We start from the raw sequence: 19,292 nt of genomic DNA on the forward strand, positions 1-19,292 counted from the left end.
ACTGTAATTTAAGAGAGAGAGACAGAGAGAGCAGAAAATGTCATAAGAGAATTTTATCTAAATCTTGATCCCATTACTGAACCTCTCTTTCATTTTTGTCATTGCTTCTTTGATATACAAGGTGTATGACGTGAACGTGTACAGTTCAAAGTACATGATACTAGAAGAAAAAAATTTCAGTGAACATGGTCTCCAAAAGGCGTACCTTACGAGCTGTAAGCTCTACTTCATCTACTGTGAAGCTCATCTCCTCTACTGAACAAGTGCTACCTCTTAAGGTATGCCCTTTAGAGCCTTTGTATACTGGACATTTTTTCTTGCTTTGGTCAATATTACATCGTCTCAAAATACGAAAACCGAAGCGGTTACAGTAGAAGGACCTTCTTTCACAGCATTGAAAATGAAATGCTCAGAGCGCTCAACGTATGCGTTTTATTGAGACTCTTTTACTTCTTGTTTCGTATTCTTTTAACTGTATGCCTTTGTGTCATTAAATTCTGAAACACCCTGTACAGAATGAACGTCAGGAGCGACAGATTACATTCCTGTCTTATACGCTTCCTTATCTGAGCATTTAGTTCTTGGTCTTCCATTCTTATTGTTCCCTCTTGTTTCCTGTACATATTGTACATTACCTTTCTTTCGATATAGCTTACCTCTCAGAATTCCGACATCTTGTACAATTTACATTGTCTAACGCTTGTTCTCAGTGGACAGATCCTTAGACCGTGTTTTATTGATTTTTCTTAAATCTTGTTTTCATTATCAAGCGCTACGCCATGACTGACTGCCTGGTGCCTTTAGCTTTCTTAATAAAGTCAAACTCATCGTCATATAACAGATCGTCAATGTTTTTTCCCATTATTATGTTTACTATCGTTGTCAGGATCTTGGATACAAGTCCGTTCTGAAAATGCGATACTTCACGCATTTACCTGGACTTGCTTTCTTTGGGCCTGTGTGATCGATATTACAGAAAAAGCTCTCCCAAAATCGCAAGACGTGCCGCCTGTCAGTGGTACGGAAATTTGTGTGCAATAACTAATTGACGAGACGGTAACCAACATAAACAGTAAAACAACAGCCGAAATGTTGAAATTTCTCTTAAAATCATTGATCACGAAATACTATCACAGACTTTATGTATCATACTGTTGCCAATCGGCTGCAATGAAGTTACCTGTAATCCATACTAGTAGTGTTGGGTTGGATTGTGTGGGGAAGACCAGACAGCGAGGTCATCGGTCTCATCGGATTAGGGAAGGACGGGGAAGGAAGTCGGCCGTGCCCTTTCAAAGAAACCATCCCGGCATTTGCCTGGAGCGATTGAGGGAAATCACGGAAAACCTAAATCAGGATGGTCGGACGCGGGATTGAACCGTCGTCCTCCCGAATGCGAGTCAAGTGTGCTAGCCACTGCGCCACCTCGCTCGGTATACTAGTAGTGTTGAAAACCATCCAAAGTAGTCTAAACTCTACTTGGGCCTAATGTCCAGACTTAACCTCTGGTTAACGAGTATCCCTAGTGGAGAGAAGGTCCGTTCTAGTATAAAATTCCATGCCACGTCTAGCAACAAAGGGGGTACCAGCACTGATCCCATGTCACTCACCTCCACTCAAAGCGAAAGTATATAAAATATTCTTAGCCCAAACATGATGAAGCAGTCTGAAGAAGAAGACGCTCACCACAATAATCGAACAATGAAAATATATTCATAAGAGACATATATCGAGCTTTAAGACTGGAGTGAAAAATTTCTGAAGTAGTATTCAAGCACGTTATCCTGAAGACAAATTCTTGAACATATTCCTTGTGTTCGGGAGCAACTTCAAGTTTATTCACTCGTTCTTCCTATTTGAAGCTGTTACTGTAAGATAATAGACTATGGTAGAACTAATGCGACTTGATAATGTAAGGAGGAACTACATATTAAAACTTGTTAGAAGACTGGGGCATCAGCGGAAACGTTGGAGTGGTGTCAGGCCAATCTGGATGACTTCACTAAGGAAGAGTGATGGGCATGTCATTCCGAAACAAAGGAGCAAAGAAAACAGTGGAAATATGTGGACTCACCATGGTTGTAATCTAATGCGACAAAAAAAGGGAAAACCAGGGTAGTTGAAAAAACCATTAATGAAAACGGACCAAAAACCCAAAAAACCTAAGAATACTAATTAAGAGAATTTAATTAACATACAAAATATTACATAGTTAGCCATTCAGAAATTAAAAAGAACGATCATATTTCTTGAAAGAAACCACTTTATTTTCTAAATATTGTGTTTAAACTTTTCTTGCAATGTAAGAAACATGGTCAAATAACTTTTACGCTTACAAAGAAAAACTAAGATTACATTAAATGGTTAAAACATGTAAAGCACAGTTTAGCTTCAATTTATAGATCTTCATTAATTTCTTAGGTCTTTCCTCTCCAAAATTATATCCTAATTTTGATCAGACATGACTGTAGGCGGAGAAGATCCTCTCGATGGATGCAGTGGTGGCTGGGCTAGAAATGAGGCATTATTAAAGTAGTGGTAAGTATGGGTTAGTGATATGAGTAAATTAATTATAGGAACTTAAATAGAACTCTTTAAACGTCAATAGGGAAAAATTCCACAAAGAAACAACGAAACCCTTTAAACCCAGTTTTAGTCATTGGACCTTTTTTTTAATACGCGAGTTTCTATCAGTCCTTTCCAAAAATTGGAAAGACGCAACCATGATCAGACAATTACGATATTACAGATCTACAGATATCAGGCAGTGACTCAAAAAATGGTTCAAATGGATCTGAGCACTATGGGACTTAACTTCTGAGGTCATCAGTCCCCTAGAACTTAGAACTACTGAAATCTAACTAACCTAAAGACATCACACATATCCAAGCCCGAGGCAGGATTCGAACCTGCGACCGTAGCGGTCTCGCGGTTCCAGACTGTAGCACCTAGAACCGCACGGCCACTCCGGCCGGCCAGGGACTTTCAACTAAATTTTCTTCACTTGTACGGGTATTACATATCGTGTGTATGAGTACATGTTTTGACGCAGGAATGAGAACACATGGCAGTTTGGATCTGGCCATGAGTCATGGACGGATAGCCAAAGCACTTAAGGCAACCACTTGCGTAAAGCGGGACATCTGGGTTCAGGTCAGTGTTCGGCACAAATTTTCATTGTTCCCTTGAACAGCTAGTGGTTCTTCGTTTCCGAAACTGCGAATACATTTAATTTACTATCGGATAGGTGATGCCGAGTGCCGCTTGGGGCGATAAGTTTGTGCTCTCAAGTTGTACACCGTCCCTGGAGCTTATTACCGAATTCTCCTGTCGAGGCCGGCCGTGGTGGCCGAGCGGTTCTAGGCGCTCCAGTCCGGAACCGCGCTGCTGCTACGGTCGCAGGTTCGAATCCTGCCTCGGGCATGGTTGTTTGTGATGTCCTTAGGTTTAAGTAGTTCTAAGTCTAGGGGACTGATAACCTCAGAAGTTGAGTCCCATAATGCTCAGAGCCATTTCTCCTGTCGAACTTACTGGAAGCTGTAAAGATGATTCGTCTCGGGAAAATGTTCAGGGGAGTATCTCTGCACCACGACAATGGCCCAGTTCTTTCTTCACAGGACACAGTTACTCATGCAGCTTTTTGGGCTATCACATTTTGCGTCAACTCCGTATATCTCCAGCGCTACCTCCCAGTGACTTACTCTGCTTTCCTCAGACGAAGAAACCTCTGCGTGGAAGGTATTTGCAGAATGGCGAAGACCTAATCTGATTTTCGAGGTGTAACTTTTCCTGAGCGCCAAAATAAAGACTTAAACAACCAATATTTCTATCAGCTGATCCATCCTTGGTGATGGTGTCAGCCCTTCACTACATATTCACCCTGCAATGCTATTCATTTAACGAAAGTTTTATGGTCACAGCTTGGTTTCAGGGAGATCCACCTAATCCCAAAGACAGCAAGTGCAGAAAGGCGCGAGAACTACCGCGCAGTCAGATTAGTAACTCATGCATCCAAGTTTATTCATCGGCCTTCGTGCCGTGCCCATTCAGCTATCTCAATAGTGAAATTTCAATTACGACGATACTAACATAAGGCAAACACAACACCCAACCCCCGAACGAAGAAAATGTCCGACCCAGCCTGGAATCGACCCCGGGTCCCTTCGCTCGACAATTTGCGCGCTCACCGGATAGCTACCGAAGCGGACATGGTATGTGAGACTTATAGAAATTGGAAACACTTTGAAAGTACTTGTCGAGCTAGAAAAAGCGTTTGACGATGTACAATGGTACAAGATGTCCGAAATATTTAAAATGGCTCTAAACGATATGGGACTTAACATGTGAGGTCATCAGTCTCCTAGACTTAGAACTACTTAAACCTAACTAACCTAAGGACATCACACACATCCATGCTCGAGGCAGGATTCGAACCTGCGACCATAGCAGCAGACTTAAGCGCCTAGAAACGCTCGGCCACAGCGGCCGGCGATGTCCGATATTCAAAGAAAAATTTTAGTACGCTAGGGATAGACGAGAATTAAGCAATATGTCCAAGAACCAAGACGGAACAATACGTCTGGAAGACCAAGAAAAAGGTGCTCAGATTAAAAAGGGTGTAAGAAACGGAGTCTTTCATTTCGTAGTGTTCAGCCTGTACGCAGAGAAGAAGGACTTACGAAAATAAGAGATTGAGATTAAAATTCACGAGATTAGTGATAAGATTCGCTGAAGACATTGCTACCATTAGTTAATGTTAAAAACGATTACGGGATCTGTTGACTGGACTGAACACTATAGTGCGTACAGAATATGAATTCAGAGAAAACCAAAGAAAGGAGAAAGTTACGAGGGCCGGCCGTGGTGGCCGTGCGGTTCTAGGCGCTGCAGTCCGGAACCGCGGGACTGCTACGGTCGCAGGTTCGAATCCTGCCTCGGGCATGGATGTATGTGATGTCCTTAGGTTAGTTAGGTTTAAGTAGTTCTAAGTTCTAGGGGACTGATGACCTAAGATGTTAAGTCCCATAGTGCTCAGAGCCATTTGAACCAAAGCTACGAGGTGTACCACAAGTGAGATTGGTGATAAACTTAGTATGAAACTGCAGATCTGAAAGTAGACTCAGTGAAGGAATTCAGCTATCTTAGGGAAAAAAAAAAGAAAACGATGTTTGAATCAAGGAGGACATAAAAGTACACTAGCACAGAAAGCCGGCCGGGGTGGCCGAGCGGTTCTAGGCGCTACAGTCTGGAACCGCTCGACCGCTACGGTCGCAGGTTCGAATCCTGCCTCGAGCATGGGTGTGTGTGATGTCCTTAGGTTAGTTAGGTTTAAGTAGTTCTAAGTTCTAGGGGACTTATGACCTCAGCAGTTGAGTCCCATAGTGCTCAGAGCCATTTGAACCAATAGGGTATTTATGGCCAACATAAGAAATTTCCGAGAATTTACGTGTAGATCACAAGATTGCATGAAGTCAATAACGGAAAACCGGAAAAGATCAGAATCGGAGCATTTGAGATGTGATGATACAGAAGACTGTTGCATTTGGACAAAACTGACAAGGAGGAGGAGACATGATGATGGAACATCTTAAAAAAGTAACTTAAATTATATATAAAGGAGTTGGAGACGATAAAACATAAGGGAAGGCAGAGATTGGAGTATGTCCGACAAGTGACTGTGGGCATTCGGTGCAAGTGATACGCTGCGAAGGAGATGTTGACACAGGAGAGGAATTCGTGGCAACTCGCGAAAAACCAGTCAGGAAACAGATGACTGCTGAAAGTTTTGAACTGTATTACTACCCCTCTCACTTTTACGTGACTCCTTATAACAAGTTCACTTGTTCGGCCTTATCTTCAGAATGAAGTACTGGGGTGCCGCGTCGGCCTCACCTGGTTTGTCCGCTCGCGGCCTCAGACGCAGCACTTTCGTTTCTCGGCACGTTGCAGTGCGTGCCGCAGGCGCGGGCCCGTTCGATACGCGCTTCCGGCTGCGTTAACTTCGGCAGCGCGCAGAAACGAAGTTAAACTAACAAGTAACGCGCAACGTGCCGGCGCACACCGAGGAGCGGGCGGGCCGCCGCCGCCCCCGCAGTCCGGACCTCGTGACCTGCCTGTGGCCGCAGCGCGCTGGCGGCGAAATGTCGTGGAACGCGGCACAGCACGGCGCCGGCTGAAGAACGCACGTACTCTGCGATGTTAGTACACCTGTCTGCAGGGGAAGCTACGCGTCTCGCGAGAGTAGTTACCGCAGATGGCAGTCTTAATACGAATTCTCTATGTTTTCGTGTATAAGATGAACATCAACAAAAGCAAAACGAGGATAACGGAATGCAGTTGAATTAAGTCGGGTGATGCTGAGGGAATTAGATTAGGAAATGAGACACTTAAAGTAAAGGAGTTTTGCTATTTGGGGAGCACAATAACTGATGATGGTCGAAGTAGAGAGGATATAAAATGTAGACTGGCAATGGCAAGGAAAGCGTTTCTGAAGAAGAGAAATTTGTTAACATCGAATATAGATTTAAGTGTCAGGAAGTCGTTTCTGAAAGTATTTGTATGGAGTGTAGCCATGTATGGAAGTGAAACGTGGACGATAAAAAGTTTAGGCAAGAAGAGAATAGAAGCTTTCGAAATGTGGTGTTGCAGAAGAATGCTGAAGATTAGATGGGTAGATCACATAACTAATGAGGAGGTATTGAATAGAATTGGGGAGAAGAGGAGTTTGTGGCACAACTTGACTAGAAGAAGGGATCGGTTGGTAGGCCACATTCTGAGGCATCAAGGGATCACCAATTTAGTATTGGAGGGCAGCGTGGAGGGTAAAAATCGTAGAGGGAGACCAAGAGATGAATACACTAAGCAGATTCAGAAGGCTGTAGGTTGCAGTAGGTTCTTGAAGATGAATAAGCTTGCACAGGATAGAGAAGCATGGAGAGCTGCATCAAACCAGTCTCAGGACTGAAGATCACAACGACATGTTGGAAAAAGTAAAACGTTGCCCGATTCTTCTTGGGACGAAAACTCTCGCAATTTCATTAGTAAATCTCTCCGTATGCAACGCCCCAACACAATCTGTCAGCTGCTCCTTCTTTTAATTAAAGGAATGTTGATATGAAATCCGTAGGTTTTTTTATTAAAATCCTTGTTCCCGAGGATCTCAATAAAGAAAAGAGTGATCATTGGTTTCATCCCCTTAAACCTTCATCTCTGAACCAGAATAAAAACACGTGGTGTCTACATCAACAGAATAGTTAAGGCACTTAGTCATTTCGCATTAACATCCTTAAGCAAATGTGGAATTACAATCGTCTTTACGTATGGGAAACATACTGCACAAGGATCGAATATGACACACTGTATATCAGCCTGCCTGGCTAGTGTGTAAAACAGCTATCGGTATTACATATAATGGCCTCATCTAACTTTTGTGTCTGTTATTTACCTATAATTATTGGTAGTACCTATAAAGGCCTTATCTAACTTCTGTTCCTATTTTTACTTAATGTAACTTCTGTATAACCACGCTCTTTGATGTAACATCGATGTAAATGTTTTATTCATTATTTACGATAATTCATGTAATTGAAATTAATCTATGAATGTAATTTCAAAAGTAAATTGCAGTATAAGAATGTAAAAGTTAAAACCTTGATAGTAACACTGGTTCATGAGCAGGTGAAGTCGGTTTGTAATCATGTAAAGCTCGGAGGGAAGTCCCTCCGTAACGGAACTAGCTAGGCAGCAATAGAAAAGGTGGACCTGGAGGTCGAAGTGCAAAGCTGCTGTGTGGCATGAGTCAGTCGGTGCCTAGCAGGCAAAGTGTGCGCATCTTGGGGACCGAAAGACGAGAAGAACTGTAAGATAATATAATATAGAGTCAGATTCGGAAATAATTTGGCTTATTATTCATGGCATATTCTGGTTAGCTCTGTTCTACGAAAATCCGACGCTAAGAAGAGAATTTTCAAAGCTTGTTAAACAGGAAGAGCCGTGGATACTTTGCCGGGCTTTTTGAATAGCACAGGAGGTCGGCGCTGCCACCACATCCATTTAGAAGTATCTGTTGAACACTGGATAACTGCATCGATCATATACGTGGTTTCGTTTTCAATATTAAGTTGGTGGTCTGTAAACTTTGTGTTGAACCACCATATATCGTCCTTAGTCTTTGAAGGCTAGACGGGGCCCCATTCCAAGTGCTACGATAAATCCGAGTATCCTAATTTACTGAACTCAAAAGCAATTATCGTCCTTGTCATGGGTTAATAAACTTTGTGGATCTGTAAAGTACATAATTATTGACTAAGCATAAGTTTTGAAATATTCCACGTAGTTTTCATAAATAAACAGTTAAAGTTTCATCAAAGTACAAGTACTAAGAGAAGATTTTAATTATTCAGTTCAAAGATTCTTCTTATTGAAATAATAGTGTATACAAATTCAAGTGGTGTGTAGTTCACCGTATTTCCCATATTGTGTTGTGACTAAAGTCTTAAGCCTTGGTCTGACTCTGCCCAAAGACTAGTTTCTGGGTCTCCATGCTAGTAATTGAACCAGCTTTAAGTGCCATATTACAAAAACAGCAATAAAGAATAAGCAGCTGGTTACAAATATTGAAACATCCACGTATCACACGTTCTACTTGAGCTAAATAATGTCAGAAAGGGAATGTTACTTGACAATTCAAATAATAATCAGATCAGAAAATACAATTACTTCACAACTATTTCAATAGCAGTAATTTCCTACAACTAAACTAACAACTGACCTGTTGTCCAGGTCAGTAGCTCTCCACCATTAGCAATAATCTACTTATCATTACCTTCCAGCTGTAATGTAGAGATAGTAAGAGTTATTGAGAGTCAGTTATTGCCTAATCGCATTAATGCTTCTCCTGTGCAGTTCAAGTCAAATCACTGGGACTTTCCAGAATGAGATTTTCACTCTGCAGCAGTGTGTGCGCTGATATGAAACTTCCTGGCAGATTAAAACTGTGTGCCGGACCGAGACTCGAACTCGGGACCCTTTCCTTTGCCATTGCCCGAGTCTCGGTCCGGCACACAGTTTTCATCTGCCAGGAAGTTTCACTGAGACATTACTTGCTAAAAGGTGCTGCTGTAGTGTATCTTACGCAAAACGGAAGTTCAGTATCAAGTAAAGTCAACCCCAATAGTTAACTTTCTTTATGAACCATGCTAGTACTGAGTATAACTTTATCTAATTAGGCCTTCGACAGTTTACTTTTACCTAATTACAGTTTACTTGATTGCTAATAGAACATTGGTTCGATTTCCATTTATCTTGTTACTGCTTCTTTTCAATAGATATCCTTAGGGAAACAAAATTAGACCGATATCTTACCATTACACATCGTCAAGGTCGCAAAATAAAAATCCTTTCACAGGAATAACATTACAGGCATATCACTAATTTAATAGCAGCCGGAAATGTTGTACGTGGCTTTTCCCGTGACAGGACTAATAGTGCTGTTATGGGAAACAGCGTTGCACGTGGCACTTAAAGTTAACAAGATCAAGGCTGCAAACAGACTTTCAAGTTTACAAAGCGCTTTCTCCATTCACACTGTGTCATGTAATTACAGAATGTTCAGTTTCTAGGCTGTTTGAATAAGGTGGCATGCGATTTCAAAATGACACCACAGGAGGGTTGACTTACTCCCAAGAAACACGTGCAAGTTTACTAAGGCGCCTGACTGTGCGCCTACTCACACGAGTCCTGTCTAATCTTTCTCTCCATCTACCCATGAATTTGCACCGAAATAATGAGATGCCGTGACCGGGTATTTCTACAAAAGGACAGATTTTAAGTTAACCCCCCCCCCCCCTTTATTCTGCTGTATAAGCACGATCAGTATGTCCCTGCATAACGTAATCACACTCGTTCTACAGTCAAAGTCATTCATTTAACACTGAGTTTGCCATTGTTGTTCGACAATTTACGGTTGGCTATTAATTATGCATGCTTTCGCCAGCTAGAAAATTAAACCCGATGGAATTATTCACTTGTAAGCCCGATGGCACGCAGCGCGCACACTCTCGGGCCGCTTGTTACTGTGGATCAGGCTGGACTGACCAGCGCACGCGCGAAAGCAATCAGTGGGTTCCAAACCGCGCCTTGGTTGTAATACAGGGCAGTCAGGTCATCAATGCTCACCTGCAGAGCAAAGTTAAGCAAGGACAGATTCGGCTTGGAAGGTACAGGATCGATATCTGTGCTCTTAGAATTGTCAGTTTCACACATTTTTTGTTTCTCAGATGTAAAGTTTCTAGTGCATTTTTGATGAAGCACACTTAAATCAGAAATTCCATGGATATAATGTTAATGCTTAGCTATATGATTGCTTGGACGGTATAGGGCAAAGGGAATTGCGACCACAGCAGAACCGCACTCCTGACACCGAGGTCTAGCGTGGGCTAGCGGTGAAACGTCCATCAGTATGTGTGCGGCAGTTAACGTATTGACGAGTCATTGTAGAGCTGAACTAAGCGATAAGTGTCAGAACAATGACAAAAAATCCTGCGAACGATTAGGGAACGGGTTCCCGGTTCTTTGATTAGTAGCGTGGCACTCACTGACCGAGCCATCATGATAACTAAATAATGCTGTCCCCAACATTCTATCATAGACGTAAGTTAGCGAAGCCTTTTTTAAAATATTATAATTCTTTTATTTGCTTGTTCTTACTGACTGCGCGTGTACTTGACTACGGGTGCCCTTATACGGAGGTAGGTAGGTAGGTAGGTAGGTAGGTTGGCGTGAGAGCGTGTGTGAAAGAGAAAAAGATTATTTCTCTTAATTACTCATTTACACCATTTGAAGACAAGGTGACTGAGTTGTAAGAAAATCGGCGAAATATGTTCTAAAAGGAGTGCTAACCGCAAATGCGAAATTTTATTGTTGAGTGCATAAGTAAATCATTAAGTCTTAAACTCTTGCACAGACAGTTCTGCACACATTATCCACGAATTGTGATTCGCATAACAAGCGTTGTTTTATCATGAGCACCATTTTGGACTGCATTCAGCTGGATGCTAGGTACGTCTGCTCCTCGCTTTAACAACGTAAAGAACAAGTTAAGCAACACAGAACTAAAAAATGGGAAAATCAGTAGGATTTCTCACTCCTTTAGCTGTGTTTAGAATTCCATCATTACAATCATTGCAAATTATTCTACACTCAATATGATCCTAAGACTTGTTAATGCTGGAGTCATTAAGAAATAAATTATGGAAAACACCCGAAGAAGGAGCACATGAGTCAGACTCCTGGTAAGGCACGGTTTTTGAGTCAACAGTCTTCTGACATTTTGATTTGATCATGCTGCCGTCCACCCCCCCACTCCCCCTCCCCCCTGAATTCAACTCTCTTGCTCCAGCCTTTTCATCTCCAGTACTCGCAACCTATGTCCTCAATTATTTGCTGGCCGTGTTTCTATCTCTGTCTTCCTCCACACTTACTACCCTCTACAGCTCTCTTAAATACCGTGGAAGTAGTTTCCTGATGTCTTAACAGCTCTCCTATCATCCTGTCCCTTCTCCTTCACAGTGTTTTCCACATATTCCTTTTCTCGGCGAATCTGCCCCCTTATTCCTTACCTTATCAGTTCAATTTTTTCTGAAAATTATTCAGTAAAACTACATTTCAAGTGCTTCGATTCTTTTCTGTTCCAGTTATCCAACACTCCATAATTCATTACCATAGAATACTCTGCTCCAAACTTACCTTCTTAGAAATTTCTTCCTCAAGTTAAAATCTATGTTTGGCACTAGCAGACATCCCTTTTTGCCAGTGCTAATCTGCTTTCTGTATTCCCTTTCTCCGTCCATCATGTTACTTTACTGCCTAGGTAGCAGAATTCCTTAACTTCGCATATTACATGGTCTCCAATTATGATGTTAAGTTTATCGCTGTTCTCATTTGTGCTACTTCTCGTTTCCTTCGCCTTTCTTCGTTTTACTCTCAATCCGTATTCTGTATTCAGTAGACTGTTCATTCCATTCAGCAGATCCCGTAAGGTTTCTTCATTATCACTGATGATAGCAATGTTATCAGCGAATCTATTGCCATCGATAGGCTTTCACCGTGAATTTTAAGTCCTTTCCCTTATTTCCGTCATTACTTGTTCGACTTATTGAGCAGTAGGGGTGAAAGACTGCATCCCTGTCTTCCACCCTTTTAAACCTGAGCCATTCGTTCTTCAATTCCAAGTTTTACTGGTCCATATTGCATATCACTCGTCTTTCCCTATAGCTTACCCCTATTTTTTAAATTTCTTTTACCATTTTAAAAAGTCGAACGCTTTTTACAGGTCGATAAATCCTATGAAAGCGTCCTGACTTTTTTCAGTCTTGCTTCCATTATCAAGCGCTAAGTCAGAACTGCATATACGTTATCTTTGCCTTTCGTAAATCCATACCGACCGTTCTGTAACATATACTCAGTTTTCGTTTCCATTCTTCTATATATCATTCTTTTCAGCAACTCAGATCCATGAGCTGTTAATCTGACTGTGCAATAATTCTGCAGATGTTGGCTCTTGCAGTTTTCGGAATTGTGTGAATCACTCTTTTCCGAATATTTGAATCATCGGGCAATCATTCTACACACCAACATGAATAGTGGTTTTGTTGTGGATTCCCCCAATTATTTTAAAAATTCCAGTGGAATGTTATCTATCCTATCTGCGTTATTTGGTCTTAGATTTTTCAAAAACTCTTTTACATTCGGGTTCTAATACTGAATCGCCTACCTCTTCCATATCTAGTCCTGTTTCGTCTTTTATCACGTCATCAGACAAGTCTCCACTCCCCCCGTAGAACCCTTCAATGTACTCTTTCCATGTATCATCTCTCACCTCTGCATTTAGCGGTGCAGTTTTCATTAATGTTACCACCTTTGCTTTTAATTTAACCGAAAACTGTTCTGACTTTTCTGCATGCTAAGTGAGTCTTTCCACGAATCATTTATACTTCGATTCTTCACATTTATCGTAGAGCCATTTCGCTTTGAATTCCCTGAACTTGGTTTTACGTATTCCATCTTTCAATCGTTAACTGGTACTGAAAGAAATAGAAGAGATTATGGCACCCAAAATTAAGACCGCACACTCACAAAAAGTAGCATATTTGAATTAGTAGACATGAATTGGTTAGTGTAATGGCAAACGCGATTTAAGTACAGGGTTTTCAGATATCTCATTCTCGTCCTTAGCTCCAGAACGCGCAATGTGGTCCCTGTTAACAACAGTCTCATTAGAACCGAAGTGGACCCGTGAATGAGACGAGTCAGAGCACTGTGGATTGCGGGTTGCCGAGTTGCAGGTGCAACCGCGAAGTGAGACGGTCCGAGAGCCGGCGTAGCCGTCCTGTCCTCTCCTGAATATTCAGGGCGCGCACGCTCAAACCACAGAGGCGGCAACACCTGCCCGGCTCTCACTAGCGGCCGCGCCACACACCGCCCACTCTCCAAACACCAGGGCTTCTCACGTGGCTCGTGTACTCCGTATTTGCAAATACAACAGACAATATGAATTAATCTTTCCTTTAGCTCACAACTTTCAGATTGTAAAGCCAACGTATACTTATTGTGCTTCGGCTACGATTTCTTCCGGTTCTTTTACTACCTCGTCTCAAGATATTCGAAACCATATGCCAAACACACATCTGTGATCTGTTTCATGTACTCTGGCCACTTTACGTACCTAAATTTTTTTATCTAAGTAGCCCTATCCAATGGCAAGTTATACCTCCTTGGTGTGATAAACTAACTATTACCAGTTACAATTACCTGTAAAAGTATTTTCGTAGACCTATAAATTTATCTTCCTCGATTTTCCAAGCGTCCATGTCTGACTCCCAAACACTGCTATACGAACAGCTTTAGAAACAACATCAGTTACAACTTAACAGCCCTTTTTTGCTGCGTATAGCTTCCTTTATATGAGACGCTTCTGCCTCCTTCATAATTTCGGACATCACGTGTCAGCTTCCTTTCTAGATTCGCGAATTCGTTCACATTTTCTACATTTCCCACTTCTTGTGCTTCACTTATTTTCAACGCAAGTAAATCTGTCCACAGCTTGAATTGGTTTCAACACATCTCATGGTGAGAAAATAATAAATAGGGTGGAAAGTTCAATATTCTTTGGTATCTATATTAACGAGAATTCAACGTGGAAAAAGCATATTTTGAACTCCTAAAACAACTTATTTCAGCCACATTCGCATTTAGCATCATTTCAAGTCCTGGGGAGAGGCAAATCAGTAAGTTGCATATTTTCGTTTAATAACGTCCTGGAATAATGCTCTGGGGTAACACTTCTTTAAGAAAGTAAGTCTTCGTGCTTTAAGAATAATACTTGCTGCTCATCCACCATTATCTAGTAGACATCTGTTTAACGAGTTGGACTTTCTGACTACAGCTTCACAGCATATTTCTTCCCTCATCAAGTCTGTTTTAAATAATTCACTACAGTTCACAAGGAACGATAAAGTACATAATTACAATACCAGAAGGAACACTGGCATTCATTACTCCACATTCCGGGTTCCCGGGTTCGATTCCCGGCGGGGTCAGGGATTTTCTCTGCCTCGTGATGGCTGGGTGTTGTGTGCTGTCCTTAGGTTAGTTAGGTTTAAGTAGTTCTAAGTTCTAGGGGACTGATGACCATAGATGTTAAGTCCCATAGTGCTCAGAGCCATTTACTCCACATTATCCCTTGCAGTACCAAAGGGGGAAGGTACTTTTTGCCGACTTCTGAAAATATTTTAATCCAGCCCGTTATTTTACATTCCAAAATTTTGAAGAAAAAAACGTATTGTCTCTAATGAATTCTTCTACTAGATTCAATAGGTATTTTAAATTTTTCAGTTAAACTCAACCAAAAAATTTACCTCTTAGTAGTATGTCACTTTCCCCAACGAATTTCATATTCAGCTTCACGACCTTACACGTCAGTATCTCTTTAAAGACTATTTTGGGAGTAAAAGTCAACAACCATTAACAAAATCGGCGGCTTTAAATTGTGTTTATAATGAGAGTAAAGTGACCCAGCCCCCACCCCCCTTTGTTAATAGATGTTATTGAAAATGCGATGGTGTTTCTTAGTGTGTGCTAAAAAGTATTCTCAATATACGGAGACTACAATCACACCTGTACGTCTTTAAGAAGTGTAATGTTAATGTAAGTCAATAACAGTTAACGAAACTTGTATTTCTTCAATGTTGTTTAATTTAGGCATAAATTATACCCGTCCGCCTCCCTCCCCCCTTGGTAATTAGCGTCGTGGAAGATGTGGTGGTGTTGCTAGCGTTAGGGATGGACAATCCTGCCTCAAAAATTTTTCATCACTTATCCAGTGACGTAGAATGTTTAACAGACAGCAAAGCAAAATTTGAAAACTAACAACTGAAAAAGTTTATCCTTGGCGATTTCTCCTATTCCGTAGAGGAATTCCTATGTCTGCAATGTGTAAGAAGTGGTAGGTAAGAATTATTAACTAACTTTGACTCCAAACGGAACCATTGTGCACAGCGGCTGTATATGATTATGAGGAAGGATAGGAATACAGCAATCAGACACAATTCCACTGGTTTGTTATTACTCTTGCATATCCAGATTTGTGCTATAAATAGCCATCCTCAGTGATTTGAGTGAGTGATAATCCAACAAATTCGAAGCAGCACATGTTACCGCAAGACCCTGGTGTACTTCAATGCTGCGCCAGTGCGCTGATCTGACATTAAACGTAATGTACAAAGTTTTTGTGTTACGTAGCATTACACTAGACCGTACTTTCTATTTTACTCTCTTGGAGCGCTCCTCACGCCGTGTTTACTTTAACGCAGCTTATAGTCACGTTACTCAGGCCCCATTGCTATCTACGAATAATTGGTATCTGGTGAACGTTCCATTCGCTTAATTTTTTAACGTTTAGGTACTTAATTACGGGTATTTGAATAGTGGTTTCGTTCGTTACAGTTATGCGTGATGTCTATCAATCACGGCGCTACGCAACCATGCACCGGTTGACCTTCCGTAGGTGCAGCTATTAATGGGTCAGTTTTAGCCTACTTTGTAGTTCCAGGCCTTTCGTATTGTCTCCAATCCCGCTCTACTTGGTTTCATTTAGACACTAGGGCCCCGTCAGCGCTGGCAACATATCGTTGTCGTACGCCAGACACATTTGAAAGGTTTTAGTGTGGTCACTTTTCCATAATCTTTACTATGAGCCATGCATGTCCAATGTGCTGCCTTTTAACTTGGACATGTACACTTTGTACTGATTTTAGATGTGTTCATTGTTGTCTTCGTATTTTTTGATCAATCTTACTTCTGTATTGCAGGTAGCTTTTTAATTGGTCTTATTGTTCAGACTTGTAGATTCTGTTTTAATTTACAGTTGCACCAGAAGATGGGGCAGAGAACTCGGAACCGGGTTGAGAAAGAATTCAGTAATACCATTTTTTGTCCAATTATAGCGGAAGTTTCAACTACGAACAGTTTACTTAACAGCGGACAATTATTAGATTCTATCCGTGAAAAATAAATACTGGAATGTACTCTCTGAGTGTCGAAGGTAGGATTTCATTACTGTGAAATGTTTTCTCATGCTTAATGAGTGCCAATGAAAAAACCTTGTGGAAGAAATGGAGGTGTTAACAGTCCTTGCAGAGTGATCCTGCCACCTGGCTGCGATAAATATCGACTACAAGGTGTCGTTTTCTGCACATAGTCTCTTCCCCGAAGCGAAATTCTATTACTCACAAATGGTCTACTACCGCCAAACAGACAAGAGAAGATTCCCCACAGGGATAAGTTCTGAGCTCATACAATCAATATCCCCAAAACTCTGTGTATGACCTGTGGCAGTGCAATTGCGAATAAATCGAGTCAGGCTTAGACACACACTTCAGTAACGATGCCACAATTTCAAACATTGATAACAACAGATATCTGTGGAAATTACGATGTTTTTAAATATGTACAGAGAACCGAACTGAGTAAGGATCTTTCAGAATGCCGAACTGCTCTTCATCATTTGAGACTGGAGTGCCTCAGTTGTGACACTGTTCCCCAGGAAACTTGGTTATGCAATATGGGGATATGGAGTGCAGACTGCAGGTGCTGCTACAGCGTTCAGAGTTGAGTGCTTTGGGGGAGCGAGAACCGCCCGAGGAAAGAGCAAAACTTCTCGTTGTTCTCGAAAACGCTGCAAGTTTGGCGTCGTTTCTGACACTCGTGGCTCCATTTTCTTTGAAAACGACGGATGAAAATTGAAACTGTCTATTGAAATACACCCTTTTTATGAAGTCAATCCAAAGTGGTCGTCCTATCGTTCTTGTACTAGTGATTCTTCGCTATTGTGAAACACATCTGTTTTACAGAACACGTGCTCTTAGTTCTTCACGTATCCATTTTAGAACCCATATTTACTAGACATTTTTGCGCAGATTTTTTGTTCCTCTCATACCTATGAATACTGAGAATTCCCTTTGTATCTATCAAACTTTTAACCTTAAGGAAATGAAACACCGAAATACAGCTTTACGCAAATTGCAGCATTTTGTGGAATACAGCGTGTGTTTCCACCACTAGTCCATGTCTTCCCAGGGAACAGATTAAAAAATAAATGGAAAAGGAAAGAAATACAATATTTTCTTTAACTGCTAAATGTGAACGTGTGAAATAAATAAAAGAACTATTTCTAAAAGTGTTAGACTCGGTAGAAAACAATAATACAGAGGAAGAAGGATGAGTACACTTAGAAACCCAGCAGGAATTGGCACAATAAAGATCAGACCAAGAAACGAAAAAGAATGTAAAATTTCCTTGCACAAAAGCCACTTGTTGTCGGCTGCTTAAAAAACTCATTTCCCTTGAAATATCTGCACAGCTTGACTTCTCCCTGGAGGCGTCCTGGAAGCAAAGTTACTTGTATTAACTTCCCGAGCACAACGGCCCGTGTATTTAGAGGACAAGTTTAGCTCGCGGCGAATGGGACCCGAGTGTAATGTGCAGAACACGAAGGAAGTTAAGCTGAGCGAAGACCGAAAACTCTGCGACGACGACGCCAAGGCGACGGGAGAAGGAAGAGGAGGGGGAGGGGGGGGGGGGAGGCGAGCCACTTCACACTCTTCGCGTGAGGTGTGATACGTACATGGTGTATGCTACGCACGTTACAAAAACTCCTCTGAACACATTAGGACGATCCGTTCATGAGCGAATATCCTATGCTTGACCATATTATCGCTGCATTTGGAACACGTGAAGTTGTCATACTTTCTTCAGTATATATGACTTAAATGACAGTAGCATTGTTATTACAAAAATTCCAAGAAATGGGTGTCTGACAAATGTTTAGATATTATTTTTATGAATGCCAAATTTTTGCGTCAAACATGGCTGCTGCAAACCTTTCGGGATGTGAGGTCGTGGTCAACCTGGATCGCGACCTCACATCTCGAAAGGTTTACCAGCATATTTGACTGACACAATTTAGTACATTTTAATGAACGTGAAGTAATTGATATTTGTACGAAGTTTCATTGACAGACATGTAAGTTTCAAAGAAAATTGTACCTAAAGCTATAAAGTTGGTACTTCCGAAACGTGCAGTTAAAGTCTTTGATGCAATCTTTCCAACCTTTCGTCAAAGTTAAAACTCGCCAGGTCCATAGTGTGATCATTACGGATTTCTTTATCATGCAGCTGAAGTTGGAAGGTACTATTTTGAACTGTGGCCTCTTTTTTAATTTGTAGGGTACCTTTCTCAGCCTCCCGCACCTTCAATTCGTTAACTGACAGAAGCGCATTTTTCATGTTCACCCAATATTCTATGCCCATATCACTAATCCATCACTGAAACTGAACACTGTATTCTTGACACCAGATTTTAGGCTTTTGAGCATCACAAAACTATTTTAGGCACGTTTTCCCACACGTAGTTATTAAGACTTCCGCTGGGATTTTGAGTTTTCCCAAGAATGCTTTTAGCAAGCAAGTTTTTTAGCTAAGTTTCTCTAGATAGGTTTTAGACATCTCATATTGACATTGATAGGGGTTGTTAATGTCATGGGAGCGCTTTTGACAGAGAGAATGACCGGAGTCTTCTGCTTCCTATAAACTTATTCCTATTGCTAAACTACCTTATTCTGCCCACGTTTACGATTTAGACGGATAAAATGTAACTATAAATACAATGAGATTATTCCCTAAAACCAAATAGTATTCCAAATCACTACAACGAGTAAAGCGAAAACAGAAAGCTG

The sequence above is a fragment of the Schistocerca nitens genome, chromosome 2, assembly GCF_023898315.1.
Source record: "Schistocerca nitens isolate TAMUIC-IGC-003100 chromosome 2, iqSchNite1.1, whole genome shotgun sequence".
NCBI lineage: Eukaryota > Metazoa > Arthropoda > Insecta > Orthoptera > Acrididae > Schistocerca > Schistocerca nitens.